General features: G+C 39.6%; 1 protein-coding gene across 1 annotated transcript in view; it reads left to right on the forward strand.

Moving 5' to 3' along the window:
* The window catches only part of LOC307131743 (uncharacterized protein), a 676237-nt gene that overhangs the window by 362442 nt on the left and 296070 nt on the right, over positions 1 to 17725 (forward strand). The window lies entirely within an intron of this gene.

The following is a 17725-nucleotide window of genomic DNA, read 5'->3' on the forward strand; positions in this document are numbered from 1 at the left end:
AAAACATCTGCTCAAACTGAACCCTTCCAAGCTTTAAAAGGTAACAAAACATGCTTTATTTTATTCTTCTGTAATGGTTACTCTAATATCAGGAGAGTTTTATTTCATCGCGACCATCCACGTTAGATATAGATCCAGGTCGCTAAATGATTGCAGAAACATTAATGCATTTACGGGGTAATATTTTTGTATATATACTTAGAGAAGTGGAGCTCAACCTTTTTGATTTCGAAGACCACCCGTCCCGGCCGAGTTCACAACAATATTTAACGGTTCCCCCACTCACAATTTCTACCCGATAAAATATTTTAGAGCTTGGCATAATTAGGAAGATGTATATTCGTTATAAAAATAACCAAATAATAATAATGATCTTGACTTAGTTGTTTTAGCTTATTTTCATGTCTGTTTTGTCTTATTTTAAATATTTGTAAAGGTGCACTATGTAACATTTTTTCAGTAAAATATCCAAAAACCACTAGGCCAGTGTTATATATGTTGTTCAGTTGAGTACTTACAATATCCCAAACATTTTCAACTATTTGTAAATCCTGAGAAAATTGCTATTTTAACCAAGGAACCAGGACATGTGAGGGAGTCGCCTGTCGATGGCGTCATATCTGCGTTCCCCTCGGTTTCCGGTTTTATTTTTGCAGAAACGCTTTACTCTTACTACAGTGTGCAACAAGTGTCATAGCAGCCGCCGAGCGAACGCACAGAGTAACGTCATAACATCATTTTCAACAAACTCAGATGTATCTAATATGATAAACAGAGCTGCGTTACCTCATACTTATGACCGGAAAAGCGGAAATGGCGCCGGCGACTGTGGCATAATAAAAGTCCCGCCAGCGACTAAGCCATAATAAAGGTCCCCCTGCTTGCGAGGCTTGTGTTGCGCTTATTAACAATCGCTCCTGCTTCTGCTTCATACTACAGTAACGTTAATAATCACATCCATGAACATGATTTCTGCCCAAGTCATATCCTGATTCTTTTCCACCGGCTGTGAGGTGGAGACCACATGTCCCAAGATTCTGCGCTGAAACTTGGCGTCATCAAACTACGCCTTTGTTTTGAACAGGCGACCTCTAGTGGACGGAAAAGTTACATAGTGCAGCTTTAAGTCATCTTGAGGGCCCTTAGTGGGCCCCGGCCCTCTGGTTGAGAACCACTGACTGAGGGCATATTTACACGACAATGACGTGCTAAAAAAAAAGAAAAACATTTCCTTAAAAGTTTTTCCTTTGTTTGTTTTTTTTGCATACAGATGACAATGTTGTCAAAACAAACCCCGTTCACACGGATCCTTGGAATGACTAAAAGCGCTGTATTATGCTGTCAGGCCAGTAGTTGGCGATGTCAAAAAACAACAACTACAAGCTTACTTTATTTTATTTGTCACATCATTAGCTATGTTTCCATCCAAAGTTGCGAATGTAACATGCGCAAAATTGCAATATCGCATAAAACATTTGCAAATAAAGCACCGTTTCTATCCAGTGAGTCGAAGAGAACTTAATCGTCACTTCCTGATAAACTACTGCTAAGAAATCACTAAGAAACATAGGAGAAGCCACCATATATAATAATTTTTGTATAAAAATGTTTGCGTCTCAGAGAAACTCAATAAACTTGTCTTGGTTTCAGAGGCAGATGTGCTGTTTGGGAACACAGTCATGCAAGACAGTTCTAGGAGGGAAATATACCGAGCATCTTTGACAACAGACTTCTGAATGACCAAAACAGAATTTCAGATGCTTCGCAAACAAGATTTTCCCACTGGTTAGTACCGTTATGCTGTTACATTGCGAAAGTCACATGATTTTTTTTATGCACATCAAGGAATTTATTCGTTAAATGCATTTCCATCTTAGTTTCTGCGCATGTTTTCGTATCGGACAGAAAATGTATCAGACTCAAACGACGCATACGGTTTTCAACACGATCATATGAGAATGCATATCAATAGTGCAAGTGTGTGATATTGTGAAATGTATACGCCAAAATGAGTTTTGGCGTGCATTTGGTACGCAGTTTTTCGCGTGCATATGATACGGACTTTATGCCGTGTATATGACACGCTCTTAGGTAGGATGGGGGTGGGTTGGTGGGGGTTTCATGCGTATAATACGCCATAATGTACGTATCATATGCACGTCAAAACTCATTTTGGCGTATACATTCCACGACATCGCACACTCGTATTATTTATCGCATATTTGCGTGATCGGGCTCGCATTTTTAGAATTCATGCACATATTGGCGTTTTCATTCAGCATTTATTGATGTGATATCGCAAAATGCGCATAAAATAGGTGGATGGAAACATAGCTACTGACAAATAAATAGACTGAACATGTAATACGCATGCGCATGATGTCACCGTTTTCACCATTCTTTTTCAAACTTTTTTGAAGACTTGCACTTGCACTTTGAAAACCGTTTTCAAAAGTTTGCGTTTTTAGGCCATCAAAATAACGTAAATGAGCGGCCAAATGCATAAAACGTTTTCCATTTTTAGTTGAAAGCGGTATTGTGTAAACGGCCCCTTGGACTGTAATCTCTGTATCCATCTGTTGGTCACTGGTCTATAATTTCTCTGAATCCACACTGTAATGCGGCTTTCACTGTAAGACTGATGGTGTAGCACATGTGAGGCAGAAGATCCCAGCACAGTCTGCTGCAGATGAGCTCCATCAGCAGGCCGGATGGGTTTGACCCTCCGGGGTGAGCCACGCTCATTAATAAAGACCCTCACACGCTTGGGGGAGTGAAACATGTGAAAGAGACAGATCTCTCTTCTGCCCAACACTCCAGACCTGCAGTTGGGAGGGGGGAAAAAAATCCCATTTTAAAACACTATGGATTGCAAAAATGTACCGGTGCATTCATTATTTCCCCTTTAATCAAATAAAAATCAATTTCCGTTATTGTGATTAGGTTGTTTTTGGCCATTTGCGCTCACAGTTTAGTAATATTAAATCACTGAAAGGATGCTTCGTAACTCGCTAACCAGTGAACACATAAAGAATAAAAACAATCTGGCTTTGAACAAGCAGGCATGAGTTTTGTGAAAGACATTTCAAAGATAAGCTGGCAAGAGTAACGGCACAAACAAAAACAAGGCACACAGGACTTTGTGTGGAAAGTGATGTGATGCCTCTTGTCCAACAGTTTATGCCCTGACTTTGAATGGCTCTCCTCTAGATGACTCATAGTTTTTCCGCGCCCTGTATCCTTGATGGACATTTTTGGCCCAACTCTGCAATCAAGCTCAATGTGGTCTTTATAATTACAGTATGCATGTAAACACATTTAGTATGTATTTCTTGTGGATCGTTTATTCTGTCGCCCCTACCAACAGGTCCAACTGGTGCTGTACCAAAGGAAATAGCACACTTCAGACATGTCACGTCACTGTCAGATGCAATCTCTAACTGTAATTTTATTTGTATATTTGATGTGAAAGTATCAGGGGCAATTATATTCCAATGGTCATTTTTGTGCCATGAAGTTTGCAAGCCAGTGCAATCACTCACCCACATTACACTAAACTCACTCTGGGCATTGTGGGCAATAATCATGAAGTCCGAAATCAGAAGAGTACTGGAGAAGTGATAAATTCACATATTGCCATCTTTGCGGGGACATTTTGTCCCCATAACGTATGGGTTTACCACACACACACACACACGCACGTACACACTTCATGTTTTATGGGGATTTTCCATAGATATAATGATATTTATACTGTACAAACTGTATAGTCTGTCCACCTACACTAACCCTACCCCTAATCCTACCCATCACAGAAAACTTACTGCATTTTTACATTTTCAAAAAATATTTAATATGATTTATAAACGGTTTTCCTCATGGGGACCAAAAAATTGACAAAAAACATGGACAAGGATTTCAGATATTGCCATCTTTGTGGGGACACACACACGCATACACACATGTGAAAGGTAATGTACAAAAATATCAAAACATTATTCTGACCAACAAGCATTATAATTAATAAACTGTATAAATGCATAACACACTTTTTTAATACAAACTCGCCCTCTACTTTCACTTTATAGTTGACTCTTGCATGAACATAGACTAGTGTGGTTTTATTGTGTTCACTTGTTTCCCGACACATATAGCAAAAATATGATAATATAGTTTGAATTAATTCTTGTATCTAGCAAGGATGCATTAAATTGATCAAAAGAGGCACTAAAAAGATTAATATTGTTACAAAAGATTTCGATTTCAAATAAATGCTGTTCTTTTAGAACACGGTTTCCACAAAAATATTAAGCAACACAATTGTTTTCAACATTGATAATAATAAAAAACAAATTATTGAGCACCAAATCGGCATATTAGAATAATTTCTGAAGGATCATGTGACACTGAAGACTTGAGTAATGGTGAAAATTCAGCTTTGCCATAACAGGAATAAATTACACCGAATGTGTGTGTAGTTTAAGTTTATAAAGGAAAACAAATGTCTAGAACTTGTCTGTTGTATTAGATGATGATGAGTGTTGGTCATCATATTCTCTGCTTATCTCTTCTAATATTATTTTACATATATTACCACTGTAAGACCCGTCTCTAACAGCTGTCAGAAACAATGAGCTCATAAAGTAAACAGTATAAGCTCAGATCACTGCGAAACTCATTCTCTTTATGACACTGAATGTTCTTGGACATGATATGAATCATCAAAAAAACATGGGTTGTTGTGAAATATTGGATAATGCAATATTAAGGACCTCTGGGACACGTGTGGCCTGTGTGCTTCGAGTTGCTGACCAGCTAGACACGAATACACTGTTCTTTGCTTAAGTATGTCACACTTCTTGTTTTCTTTCTATACAAATGCCACATCCACTCTCTGATGGACATTTCAGCCGGGTGCCATCATTCACAAAAACTCCCAGCATGCAGCGGGTCGTGATGTTTTTAGCCCTGTGCCGAGCGAGGGGCCAGCGATCGCTCTTCCTGCCAGGACAGTTATGTATGTTCAGTAGGAGCAGCGGTGCTAGAGTCGGTACTGGGCTTCATGATTAATGAAAGCATTCCCCGAACCCAGTCTCCTGCGCAAAAGAAGCCCTGTGAGTTATTGTGTGCGAAGTGATTTTTTTATTACCTTTTCACACAGAGTTGGGCTGTTTCACAGAGCAACATAAAGTCCTATAGATCAGGAGGAGAAGCCGCAACGTTAACATCTAAGATTGATGTAAACGCGAACAAATAGTAATGTTATACCTGAGACCCCGAAAACAAAGAGGACAGAAAAAATTATCAGTGTATAGAAATGCAAGTAAAACTATCAACTGTCTGGAACTATTTTAAGTGTCGAGTTTTATTTGAAACTCACTCGCCCATGATCTAACATCAGATTAAGAAATTAAGCATGGGAGTCTTTTTGTCTTTTAAGGAGCACAAAAATACACAGCAAAGTAGTCCATTCAATCAGTGGGCAGAAAGCCTTTACCTTAATTTGTTGTGGCTGGTGAGTCATTGTGAGAGTGTCAGGCTTGACGTGTAACGTGCTCATGAATAGTCAGATGAGGTGGCACCCTGCTGAGATAACAGTGTTTACTGATGCCAAGACAAACAGAGGCAATAAACAGGACAATTAACCATCAGAGACAAACAAACTCAATACAGGACCAAATGACCTGTGACGTCTAGATTTGAGCATTCAACATTAAATTACTTCAGTATATTAGACAATATTGCACTCATTAATATTCAGAATCACGATGATAACTTTAGTTATCTTAGATAACTTTGACACACACACACACGTTTGTTTTTGTGAAATGTGAGGACATTCCATAGGCGTAATGGTTTTTATACCGTACAAACCGTATTTTCTATCCCCTTACACTGCCCCTGCCCCTGCCCCTTAAAGGTGAACTATGTAGGATTTTTGCAGTAAAACATCCAGAAACCACTAGGCCAGTGTTATATATTTTGTTCAGTTGAGTACTTGAATATCCCAAATGTTTTCAACTATTTGTAAATCGTGAGAAAATTGCTATTTTAACCAAGGAGCCGGGACGTGTGAGCTATGCGTGTGAGGGAGTCGCCTGTCGATTGCGTCATATCTGCGTCACCCTCGGTCTCCGGTTTTATTCAGTGAAACACTTTACTCTCACTGCATTGTGAACAAGTGTCATAGCAGCCGCCGAGCGAACGTCATAACTTCCTTTTCAACACACTCAGATATATCTAATACGATAAACAGAGCTGCGTTACCTCACACTCAGCACTGGAGAAGCCGCCGGTAAAAAGGAGTCATGAGATAGTTAGCAGACTATCATCACTCAATGGCTGGTTGTCTAAGTGGTGTCTGCAAAATAACATAGGGTTCATAGACAATTGGAAAAGTTTTTGGGGCAGACCTGACCTGTTGAAGAAGGATGGCATCCATCCCTCTTGGGGTGGTGCCGCTCTTCTCTCTAGTAATCTGGCACATAGTCTTAGAGCTAAACCTTGACTCACTAGGGCCCAGGTCAGGAAGCAGACAAACTGGCTAAACCGACCGTCTGCTAGCTGTCTCACGTTACCGGAGTCAGATAAATCCCAGCACATAGAGACTCTTTCACCTAGATATTATCATATAGAGACTGTGTCTGTTCCCCGAATTAGTAAATACAAAAAAACATCAAAACCATTCAACAGTAAAAATTTAATTGACGTCCAACAAATAAACAAAATATATAATACAGATGAACAATTGATAAAGCTTGGGTTGCTGAATATTAGATCCCTTTCCCCAAAAGCGCTTATTGTTAATGATATTATTACAGATAATAATCTAGATGTGCTCTGTTTGACAGAAACCTGGCTAAAACCTGACGACTACATTACCTTAAATGAGTCCACCCCCCAAGATTATTGTTATAAACATGAGCCGCGTCTGAAAGGTAAAGGGGGAGGGGTTGCTGTAATTTATAATAATATCTTCAGTATTACTCAGAAGTCTAGTTTCAAATATAATTCCTTCGAAGTTTTGGTGCTTTATGTAACGCTATGTAGTGTACATGATAAAACCCGTTCAACATTTGTGTTAGCTACTGTATACAGGCCACCTGGGCATAATACAGACTTTATCAAAGAATTTGCTGATTTTCTATCAGAGTTAGTACTGGCCGTAGATAAAGTACTAATTGTTGGTGATTTTAATATCCATGTTGACAACGGAAAAGACGTATTGGGATTAGCATTTAAAGACACACTAAACTCTATTGGAGTTAGGCAACACGTGTCAGGAGCCACTCATCGCCATAATCATACTTTAGACCTAATATTGTCACATGGAATAAATGTTGATACCGTTGAAATTCTGCAGCAGAGCGATGACATCTCAGATCATTACTTAGTATCATGTATACTTAATTTAGCTAAGGTTGCAAAGCCGCCCCCTCGCTTTAAAAATGGCAGGACAATCACTGCCGCTACTAAAGATTGCTTTTTATATAATCTCCCTCATCAGTATCATCTGCTCAGCATCCCAGATAGTATAGAAGAACTCGATGTTGCAACAGAAACTATTGACTCTCTCTTTTGCAGTACTTTAGACACAGTTGCTCCTCTGCGCTTAAAGAAGATTAAAGAAAATAGTCCAACGCCGTGGTACAACGAGCACACCCGGGCCCTTAAAACAGCAGCCAGAAAAATGGAGCGCAGCTGGAAGAAAACAAAATTAGAGGTATTTCGTAATTCGTGGAAAGAGCACATGATCACATACAGAAAGGCTGTAAAAACTGCTAGATCTGCTTATTTCTCAACTCTCTTGGAAGAAAACAAACACAACCCAAGGTATTTATTCGATACAGTGGCTAAATTAACCAAAAATAAAGCTTCAACTTCTGATGATTGTAAACAGCACAGCAGTAATGACTTTATGAACTTCTTCACATGTAAGATTGATAATATTAGGAAAATTTTTTTAACCATGCAGCCGTCTAATACAGCATCACATCAGACAGAGCATTGTAGTGTCACTGAGGAAAAATTACACTCATTCACTGCTATAGGAGAAGAAGAATTGGCTAAACTCGTTAAATCATCAAAATCGACAACATGTATGCTCGACCCTATACCAACTAGGCTATTAAAAGAGATGCTACCAGAGGTCATAGATCCTCTTCTTAATATCATTAATTCATCTTTGTCATTAGGATATGTACCGAAAACTGAACCGTTATCAGACCGTTATCAGTTTGTAGTAGTAAATGAAGATATGTCACACAGATCGCAAGTTCAGTATGGAGTACCGCAAGGCTCAGTGCTAGGACCGCTACTCTTCACCCTGTACATGCTACCACTGGGAGATATCATTAGGAAGCATGGCGTTAGTTTTCATTGTTATGCTGACGATACTCAGCTCTATATTTCTTCACGCCCTAAAGAAACTTACCAATTCACAAGATTAACGGAATGCATAGCTGATATAAAACATTGGATGACTGGTAATTTCCTGCAACTCAATTCAGAAAAAACTGAATTTTTAATTATTGGACAAAAAAACTCCACAAGTAGTAACCTAGAATACTGTCTAACACTTGATGGCTGTTCTGTCAAGTCCTCGTCGTCAGTGAGGAACCTGGGTGTGCTCTTTGATACCAATCTTTCGTTTGAAAGCCACGTTTCTAGCATCTGTAAAACTGCTTGCTACCTTCTTAAAAATATATCTAAATTACGGCACATGCTCTCAATGCAAAATGCTGAACAGTTAGTTCATGCGTTCATGACCTCAAGGTTAGATTATTGTAATGCTCTACTGGGTGGTTGCCCTGCTCGCTTAATAAATAAACTCCAGCTGGTCCAAAACGCAGCAGCTCGAGTTCTTACTAGAACCAGGAAGTATGACCATATTAGCCCAGTTCTGTCAACACTGCACTGGCTGCCTATTAAACATTGCATAAATTTTAAAATCTTACTTATTACTTACAAAGCACTAAATGGTTTAGCTCCCCAATACTTGAGCGAGCTCTTAACATATTATACTCCATCACGTCTACTGCGGTCTCAAAATTCTGGCCAGTTGATCATACCGAGAATATCCAAATCAACTGCAGGCGGTCGATCGTTTTCCTATTTAGCACCTAAACTCTGGAACAGTCTTCCTAACATTGTTCGGGAAGCAGACACACTCTGTCAGTTTAAATCTAGACTAAAAACACATCTCTTTACTGTGGCATACACATAAAACACTTTTTCAATGAAATGATTGTTAGGCTGCATTAACTAGGTCAGCCGGAACCGGGAACACTTCCCATAACACCTGATGTACTCGTTACATCATCAGAAGAATGGCATCTACGCTAATGTTAGTCTCTCTGTTTTATCCCGAGGTTTACTGCAGTCAGCTGGATCTGGGCCGTATCCAGATCAGATGGTGGACCTGCGCCCAGAGAAGACCAACACAGGACCCCGAAGTGTCTGGGAGACCGTGATTAGACTCCCCCTGAAACTGCCTCATCGACACGGCATCTCAATAAACCCGTCTCCTGCGTGTTGCCTCCGATCATTCGAATATTGCACTTAAATAATTATTTAATCAACATCATCCTCAATAAACCCGTCTCCAGCATGTTGCCCCCGGTCCCTCGAATATTCTGATCTATTATGACCTCCGAGCTGTAAAACTGCCAGAATAATAATAATAATAATAATACGCTGTTTGTTAATTGGCCAGAGGAGAACTGGCACCCCGACTGAGCCTGGTTTCTCCCAAGGTTTATTTTTCTCCATTAGGTCACCTAATGGGGTTTTGGTTTCCTTGCCACTGTTGCCTCTGGCTTGGCTTGCTCAGTTGGGGACACTAAATTTTTCAACTAAACATCGAAATACATCTAAATAATAAACTAAATTAACCATTTAAACTAAATTACTGATCAAATTATTGATCTAAAGCCCACACTGTCACTGTATGATACTTGAAATTTTTCCAGAATGGCTATACAGCTGAATAAAATTATGCTGCATTATTTTCCTGTTTAACACTGTAAAGCTGCTTTGAAACAATCTACATTGTTAAAAGCGCTATATAAATAAAGTTGACTTGACTTGACTTGACTTGAGAAGAGGAAGTGCCGCCGGCAACCGTGTCATAATAAAAGTCCCGCCAGCGACTATGCCATAATAACAGTCCCGCTCTTCAATCGCTCATGCGGCCTTGCTCAGCTCCACAACACTCGGTCCTGCTCTGCTTCAGACTACAGTAATGTTAATAATCGCATCCATGAACATGATTTCTGCCCGAGTCCTATCCTGACTGTTTTCCACCGGCTGTGAGGTGAAGACCACATGTCCCGAGATTCTGCGCTCAAACGTGGCGTCATCAAACTACGCCTTTGTTTTGAACAGGCGACCTCTAGTGGATGGAAAAGTTACATAGTGTAGCTTTAACCTACCCATCACAGGAAACTGTGCAGTTTACTTTCTGTGAAAAAAACCTAATTCTGTGTGATTAATAAGCATTTTGAAAAGTGAGGACATGGGGAACGTCCTTATATTTCACCCTCTTTTTGTAATACCTGTCATAACCATGTCATTATACACATTTGTGTCCTGATATTTCACAAAAACACATGGTTTTTATACTGTACAAACTGTACATTCTATCCCCTTACACTAACCCTACCCCTAAACCTACCCATCACAGGAAACATTCTGCATTTTTATTTTTTTAATAAAACATTGTTTAGTATGTTTTTAAAGCTATTTTAAATATGAGGACATATGAAATGTTTACGTTGTAATACCAGTGTAATACCTGTGTCATTATACAAATGTATGTCCTCATAAATGACAAAAACTCACGCACGCACGCACGTACGCACACACACATACAAACACAGGTTTGTTTTGCTATCTAAGCGAGGACATTCCATAGGCGTAATGGTTTTTATACTGTACAAACTGTACATTCTATCCCCTTACACTAACCCTACCCCTAAACCTACGCATCACAGGAAACATTCTGCATTTTTACATTTTTAATAAAACATTGTTTAGTATGTTTAAGCTATTTTAAATATGAGGACATATGAAATGTTTACGTCGTAATACCAGTGTAATACCTGTGTCATTATACAAATTTGTGTCCTCATAAATCACAAAAACACACACACACGCGCGCGCACGCACGAACGCACACGGTTAGGTTATAAATATCCTCTTGAATAAATTAGAAATAATGTGTAAAGTTGGTATGGGTTAACTGTATTGTTCTGTTCTCTTCTAACATACTACATTTCCAATAAAAGATAAAACCTATTTATCATTAAATGAACACTTAATACAAAGTTCCACAAAAAAAGGACAAGTAGGAATGAAAAAAAATTACTGAATCGCTCAAAAAAGATTGTTGTTCAGTTCAGCTTCCTGCTTTGGCTTTTAAAGCAATAATTCACCCCAAATGAAAATTCTGTCATCATTTATTCACCCTCATGTCGTTCCAAACCCATAAGACGTTCGATCATCTTCAAAACACAAATGAAATCCGTTCATCATATTAAGCAATCATTTTAAGCTTGCTAAAACCACAATCATGTATCGAATGACAAACAAGTGGCCTCTCCTCCAGTGACTGTTCCTGCTGGGAACTCAGTGAGAGTCCAGAGAACCATCGAAAAAACCTTAAATCTCCATCATCTGCACTGGCTCTCTATCTGCCTTAACAACCACTGAATCGTGAGAAGCACTACTCCATCAGCCTCACTACATTAAACTCTACTAGAAACCAACAGATCTGCAAAAGAAGCTAATAGTGGAGTGAAAATCCACCAATCCATGTTATTCGTTATTCATCCCTCTATATAACCTTTTTTGTTAACTTCTGTTAGTCATGATATCGGAGTTTAAACGCAACTTTTCATCACGGTCACTCAAAGTAAAGGCAGCCGTTAAATATCAAAGGTTTTATTCTTTAAGTAAGACTTTAGTTTGAAGATAAACGTGGTGTCTTGAAAGTGAAAGTAAGTCATCCTTTGATGATAAAACACATGGATCTCAAACCCCTCCAGAAGTAATCTCTGGATTGCGGACAGTGACATATCACCTTGTCACAATCTCATGAACTAATGGTAGAAACGTTGGTTTCTTATCATGTATATTGATGTGATCTGCTGACCCTTTGGGCATTTGAAGCCACATCTCCAATGTCAAGCCAAGTCCTCCCACACGGCTCTTCCCTTCTCCTACTGGCTTTGAAGTTCATTCTCCTCAAGCTGAAAAATCTCAGGGCCAAGTCACCTCAAAGATTAACTCTGAAATATTAAAGATAGGACTTCATAAAGCATATAGTGCCCTCAATGCAAAGCTATTCTTGGACTTTTATTTTTCCAGTATTTCTTCCAGCACTTACTTCCTTCCAAACATTTCCTCACAGGTCTATGATAATACTATTAAAATATTGTATTTTTCTGGACTTATGCACCAAATGCTGGTGTGATGTATCCCGATCTTCAAGCAGAGGGAGCTGGATGAAATATTCTGAATGATATCGATACACAATCTGACTTGTGATGCAGCCTGGAAACATAAATCACACCATGTTTGTTCATTTGGCCAGAGGAGAACTGGTCCCCTGAATGAGCCTGGTTTCTCCCAAGGTTTTTGTCCTCAATTTATGTCACCCGATGGAGTTTAGGTACCTTGTCATTGCCACCTTTGGCTTGTTTAGTTGGGGACACTTAACATTCAGTAATATTATTGATTTGACTGCACTATTGGATGAAAACAAAACTTGAAGTGAATTGAACTGGATGATGACATCACTTTTTTTATTTGACTTAATTTCATAATTGACAATCTTTGTAACATCGACACTGTTATTGAACTGAATTGAATCAACATTGAACTGACTCAAAAGTAATAACGCCACTACTGTCTTCTGTAGAGCTACTTATAACTAAATTGAACTCATTTCATAATTGATGAACTTTACAGTAATTGAACTGAACTGAATCAACACAAATGACACTATTTAGAGCTAGCCTGACAAGTCAGACCCACATCAGGATGTTGTGTCTGGGAACACACCATTGGCATGTCTGAATTCGTGGGGCGGGATAAACGGTTGTCTTTCAAATTCCCTCTGCACGCAATAGGATAGCGCTACAACCAACCAGAGCAACGAAGAAGGTGAAGCGGAGCTAGTTGATAGATTAAACTTTTGGCGTATCCAGTTGGCAAAATGCAGAGCACATCTTCCTTTTTTAAGAATGACTTCAGTGCCTTTACTTGTTCTTTTCTCCAAGAAAAGCTTAACTCCAAGCCTTCCAGAGTCGCGGCCAAAGCCGGTTCGAAAGGCCGCTGTTCGCCACCTTCTTTGTTTTCAAGCAACACGCGGAACCGCCGCAACTCTGCCGTCATTATGTTAAGCCCGCCCACCGACTCTATACACGATGTAATTGGCCTGACTAGAGCTTGGTTTTTCCAGCTCGCAAGCCAACAGAGAGTTGCTAGACGCCCTGGCTGTAAAATTATATTTGCTGCCGCTAGGGTGCGTCTAGATTTCTAGGCTAATTTAGAGCTGCTTTACAGCAGAATTTAATTCTGTTCGCATCATTGATCATTATTTTCCTGTTCACTTTAAAGAAACATTCTGTATTATAAAGTGTTATATAAATAAAAGTGACTGGACTTATACCATATCATTACCTCATGTGTTTTACTGTTTTTGTCAGGAGCTTCTGTAAAACTTTTTGGACGCTTTGGAAATAATGGCGTTGTTTATTTGTGATGGTTAAGAATTCCCTGCTGTCCTTGTTCACTAATGAGGAACATAATCACCCGTTGACTGACAGTGAGTCCTCGCCTCATGCTAGACCCCTCTCAGGTGACACTGCTGATCCTACAGATTTACTCTGAAGGGGGTTATGTAACAGAGCCTGACAGAGCTCTGTACTGTAAACACAGCTCTGCTTCTTTTGATAGCCAATGAGTTCTTTTAATCAGGTCTAAGGAAAGAGCTTTAACACCCCCCTGTTGCTCTCTTTATTGGGCCAGGGTGATGGGCTAAGTAGCTAAAGTCCAATCCTACCGAAGTCCCTTTGGGAATTCACCCCATGGGGTGCACTGAACCAGGAGCCTGATGGCCTTAGAGGTAGTGCTGTTTTTATTGTGATTATTCTCTGGGAAAATGAAGGTCATGTTGCACTTTATCTAAAAGCCTCATTTGATACTTTTAAACAAATATAAAGCAGTTCTCTGTGAAGCGGACTGCTCTGAACAGAATAGGTCAAGCCGATAAAAAAAGAAATGTGTTAAATCCTGCCACCTGCTGGTGCAGACTTGGTATTGTATAACATAAAATCTGCATTTTTGAGTCTGCTTCCCTTTGGAATTCCCTATGGGTTTTTAGAATGGTGGTTCTTGGTTTATGAGTAAAATTAAATCTGTGGTTAATATTACTTAAAGATGCTAAATAGATACTACAGCTGCCACAAGGATGTGTATTTACATTCTTTAAGACAGTGCTACATTGAGATAGATAGGAGAGACAGCTGATCATCCTTTAAGTGCCAAACAACGTGTAACAACACCAGCAAAGGATCGACCTACATCCGAATATCATACCCGTGGGACAGGGACAGAATGGCAGCAACAATTGCCAAGAGTTACACCAGGAACGTGCAATCCCTCCATCAGTGCTCAGACTATTTCCAATAGAGAGTATGCATTGACGTGACGTCACTTTCCCGCCGGAACACACCCCTTCATCTAGGCTGAGTGGCAAAAGAGCCGCTGCATGACTGGATTTAAAGCAAGTAAAACAAACTATTTTCAGTTCAAATTAAAGGTTGGACTCGATATAAGTGTTCCTTACAACTTACCCAACATCCAGTGATCCATGGATATTGACATGCAGCCAGGAATCGTGTTTCCTGACATTTATATGAGCCTGATTTCGACGCTGAGGAAATACAAAAAAAGCTAATTTGCCTGTGAACGCTTTATATAAATACAATATAGGTAAATCCAGGTCTAAATCCAGATGAGTGCTTATATCAATGTCATATTAATATATATTATCATACCGTCCAACACTAAAACTTTTGTCAGTGTTAAAAACAAACAAAAAAAAAAACACATAAAATTAGGCAGAGTCGAGACATCACTGGCAACAATGCCCGGGACCCTATGGGAACAAACCCACAATCGCTGGACAAGCCAGGACTGGTGAAAAGTGCTCTTCACTGACAAGGTGTGATTTTGTCTCACCAGGGGTGATGGTCGGACTCACGACTGTTTGTCGTTGAAGGAATGAGCATGACACTAAGGCCTGAGCGGGATTGATTTGGAGGTGGAGGATTCGTCATGGTCTGGGGTGGTGTAAGATAGGAGGGACAGCTGATCGCCCTTGAAGTGCCAAACAATGTGTAACAACACCTGCAAACGTTCAACCTACATCCGAATATCATACCTGTGGGACAAGAGCCAAGAGTTATACCAGTAACGTACAATCCCTTGCAATCGCAATGCTATGCGCAGGGAAGACATCTTCCTTCCTCTTGTGGTACCCTTCCTACAGGCTCATCCTGACATGATTCTTTATCATGTCAATGCCACCAGTACTGCTCGTTCTGTGTGCGATTTCCTGCAAGACAGGGTTGTTCTACCATGTACAGGAAAGAGCCTGGGACTCAAATCCAATGAGCATGTCTCGGACCGGTTGAATTGGAGGTTGAGGGCTAGGGCCATTCTTCCCAGAAATGCAGACTTCCAAGTCCCTTGATGGAAGAACAGCAATAACTGTCAAATCTAGTGCAGTCCATGAAGGTGAGATGCACTGTATTAGTCTACTTGAAGCAGCTGGTGGCCAGATACTGATTACCCCCTTTCTTCAGGGTCTCATTATTCCATTTCCGTTCGTCACATGTCTGTGAAACTTGTTACATTTATGCCTTAGTTGTTGAATCTTTTACTAATAAAAGTACTAATACTTAGGCCCTGTTTACACATGGTATTAAGATGTGTTTTGGTCGATCGGATCACAAGTGGACAAAAGCTAAATACAGTTGTCAACGGGGTCTAAAACGTTTTGAGCTACTCCACTTTCGAACGCTTTCAGAGGTAGGCCTAGTTGAAAACTTATTGTCGGCTTTGTTGACTGAAGACCCAAGTTTGGTGTGAAGACAAAAAACAAGCACACGTTCGGCGTGGTTAGGGTTAGCCAGGCTAACCCCGGCTATCAGAGTCGGAAATGAAAACTGCTGCTCTTGTTTTTCCGCCGTCTTCGTGGCGTTCATATGTAAATTGCGCGAGCTTATTTTGTCCATTAGATCGAAAGATCTGAAAAAAGCCCATACAATTACCCACCCATAGACCCTCCCCTTGAAGGAATGAGGACAGAAGTGGTTGAAATTGGACAAAAAAGACGGATTAATGCTGCCTTCACGTGCTATCGGAAATTTCATAATTCCCACTTCAGAAATCGTGATTACGAGCTTATTGCATTCAAGTGCTTTGTTGTCGGAATGAACAGGAATCATGGACACCAGGTTTATTTGCCTATTTATTGGGAAAATCGTATTAAAACCAAAATTATACAGTATGTGACGTTAGTGTCCCATGCACTGACAACCATATAAACATTCACAATGTTATCCATATAGTCTGCTTGCTGACGATTCTGTAATTTCAGTCAAATGCAGGCTATCTTCGCTGTGTATAAATTACAATACTTCAAATGATTATTCATATATGTAAATATGCACTACATTAATGACAAGACAAGTCGATCAAGCTGTTGTGGGGAAAAACCTAATAAATTATACCTGACACAGCAGTAGCTCTATGTTTAAAGTTTTTTGGCACGGCCATCTCGGGAATTGGGGTATCAAAATGATTTCCGTTCATGTGCAATTTTTACCTAGGAAACTCGTTTTTGCGATAATTCCGATAAAACACCAGGTGTGAATGGGTATGCATCTGCCTTGTCTACTTGTTATCCGATCGAGCAAAACGCATCTTAATACCAGGTTTAAACAGGGCCTCACACATGTTAAATCTTCTGAAAATAAAGCATAGGAAAGTGAGAGGATGTTTCTTTTTTGCTGAGCTTATATAATATACTACATTATACAATAATAAAATTAGTTGAGATCAACAGTTATTGGAAATAACAGAAAGGGTTTGTTATTAGCCCAGTTTGCTATTAATAATAATATACCGAAAGCTTGCGTAGCATTGAGATTTTAGCGAAACACAGGTGTCACAGAATCCATTGCAACTTGCTAAGTAGCAATTTGTTGGCAATGTTAAGGTAGGAAGGCAGGCCTGAGGTGAGAACATTAACATTCAAATTTCCCACTTCTAATTTCAAAGTGTTCCATTCATAGTGTTCCAGACAACTTGAAACTCTGCAACCTCCAACTGAAAATAATCAATGGAATGTAGCTTTAGTCACTGTCACTTTGGAAATACAACAACACAGCATTATTAGACTTCCAGGTTGGCCTACAAACTGACGTCATGACTAAACGGGATATTAAAATTGAATTTAATAATTGGCAAATCAACGGATTATATGGAATCTGAATTTGGTTGGCCACACCACACGGGATGTTGAAAAGGAATTAGAATATGAATTGGAATGACTGAACTGCTGAAGTTCAAAGAAATTCCTAGTAAGCAGCTAGTTCATAGTGAGAATTGGACCCTAAATTAAAATGTTAAATGAAATTCCAAAACAAGT

The sequence above is a fragment of the Gobio gobio genome, assembly GCF_949357685.1.
Source record: "Gobio gobio genome assembly, chromosome: 9".
NCBI lineage: Eukaryota > Metazoa > Chordata > Actinopteri > Cypriniformes > Gobionidae > Gobio > Gobio gobio.